The sequence below is a fragment of the Elephantulus edwardii genome, unplaced genomic scaffold (assembly GCF_000299155.1).
Source record: "Elephantulus edwardii isolate Elephantulus edwardi_28Jun2011 unplaced genomic scaffold, EleEdw1.0 scaffold00377, whole genome shotgun sequence".
In the NCBI taxonomy this organism is placed as follows: Eukaryota; Metazoa; Chordata; class Mammalia; order Macroscelidea; family Macroscelididae; genus Elephantulus; species Elephantulus edwardii.
The window spans coordinates 106608-109261 of NW_006400127.1; positions in this window are offsets into that span (position 1 = coordinate 106608).

A 2654-nucleotide genomic window follows, 5' to 3' on the forward strand; every position below is an offset into this window, starting at 1 on the left:
TTCCTTGTTTTTCAATGCAGCATAGTATTCCATTGTGTGAATATACCACAGCTTCTCTATCCATTCATTTGTTGATGGGCACTTAGGTTCTTTCCAACTCATTGCTATTGTGAACAAAGTTGCGATAAACATCGGTGTGCATATATCTTCTTGGATGTCAGTTTTGGTCTCTTTGGGATACATTCCAGTAGTGGAATTGCTGGGTCAAATGGTATCTCTATTTGCAGAATTTTGAGAAAGCGCCATACCACCTTCCACAGTGGTTGCACCATTTTACACTCCTACCAACACTGAATAAGGGTTCTAGTTTCTCCACAATCTCGCCAACATTTGTTGCTTGCTGTTCTGTTAAATTTTGCTATACTGACTTGGGTGAGATGATATCATAGTTATTTTGATTTGCATCTCTTTTAGAGCTAGGGATTTTGAACATTTCTTCATGTGCTTGTTAGACATCTGAATATCTTCTTTGGTGAAGAGTCTGTTCATATCTTGTGCCCATTTTTCAATTGGATTATTTACCTTTATCTTGTTGTGGTGCTCAAGTATTATATGAATCCTAGATATAAGTCCCTTATCTGACATGTCATTACCAAATACTTTTTCCCAGTATGTGACTTCCCTTTTTAACCTGTTGGAGAAGCTTTTGGATGTACATAGGGATTTGATTCTTAGGAGGTCCCATTCATCTGTTTTATCTTCTCCTGGTTGTAGATAAACCAACAGTTTTAAGTCAAGAAACATGCTTTGGATCCTAGACATGTTGTCTTAAAACCCTGGACCAGAAGCTCCAGAGGTATTGGGGCTTCTTGGCATTATCAAGATAGGCTTGACTACACTAGAATGTAACATTACATCACCAGCTTAGGTGCAGAAAATATGTACATCCACTCAAACCCATCAATTGCTCTAAAGCATATGAAACTATACAGTGACCCTAAGAAAATCCTGCCACATCCTTAAGTTGCTTTACTAAAGGCATTTAAACTCCATACTAGTCTTGATCCTGCTGATTCAATAACTGAGATTCTTACTGGCATGCATTTTATTACCATGGTCTCCAGACATTAGGAGAAAATTTCAGAAGCTGGAGACTGACTCTAAGACTCCATTAGTTAGGTTGGTAGAAAACAACTTTAGAATATTCAAAAAAATATAAAGCCGAGCATGGCAAAAGGAAAGAAAATGGAAACACAAGCCCATTTGAAGGCTGCTTAGACAACTACAGCCAATTCCTGAAAGTATTCTTGTAGATTTGTTGTGGCCAGAAATCAGGACACTTTTGATAAAGGAGTAGAAGCTGTAACTCAACTTTTCTACTGCAAGACACAAAGAAGATTCTTGCTGTGCACTTTCTGAAAACATTACTTCAGCAGGTAAGCCGATAGTTAGCAATACTACATATCTTAGTTATCTAGTGCTGCTATAGCATAGAACATGCCTAGGTTGCTTTATCAAACAAATTTATTCTCTACAGTTTAGGAGGCCAAAAGTACCATTTAAGGCTGTCAACTCTAAGGGAAGATCCTCTCTTGTCGGCTCTCGAGGGAAGTCCCTGTTTCCTTCATGGCATTCCTTGAAAATCTTGTGTTTTAGATTTCCTCTGTGTAAAGGAGCTTCTCAGTGGGGTGTGGGGCTAGATGAGGAAGTTCTAAAAGAATGCATTCCACTCCTGATGATTTCTTTTTGGTGATAATTCTTTGTTGGCACTGAGGTGTCACCCCCACCCCTTCACCCCCACCTCCCCTCAACTTAATTTCCTCTCCGTTTATCTCCTATGAGATAAAATATTTTACAGACTACACCCTAGGGAAACTCCCCTTACAGATTAGGATTTTAGCAAGATTAAAGGGTATGGCATTCCACCTTTAATCTGTTTCCACATTATATTCCTACAAATATGTGTTTTGGGGGAGATAATCATGACACTCCCCAGCGGGGTGGGCTAAGGATCTAGCTCTGATTCAGATCAAGTTAACACCAAGAGCCCGACTTCTTCACAAAAAAGCAATACCCACTTAAACAAGAAACTTTTGTGGGCATACAGACAGTACTGCAGAGACTGTTAATGGATCATCTGATCCAACCACACACATTCCCATGTAATTCTCCAATCCTATTCGTTAAGAAAGGGAGCACTGGTAGCCCAGTGGCAAGAAACTGCTGCAATCAAGAAGGCACACTATTCAAATCCACCAGCTGTGCCATAGAAGAAGAATGAGCTATCTCCTGCTAGATGATTAACTGTGTTTGAAAACACAGGAGGGTCAGCTAAGGGTCAGTTCCAACCTGACGGTATACAACAACAACAATGGTTAAGAAACCAAAAGGAGAGTTATCACTTCATGTAGAATCTCTGAAATTGTAGTACCCATTCACTCTTTGTAGCAGTCTCTAAACAGTGCTCAGTATGTTGTTGTTGTTATGTGCCGTCGAGTCGCTTGTGATTCATAGCGACCCTATGTACAATAGCCCTAAACTCTGCTCTGTCCTGTGCCAATCACACTGTCTCTGACACTTCCATCCTGATTATCCCAGTCACTGAATCAATCCACCTCATAGAGGGCCTTCCCCTCCTGTGCTGTCCCTCCACCCTTCCAAGCATGATGTCCATCTCCAAGGACCGGTCTCTTCTTACAGTGTGTCCAAAGTAC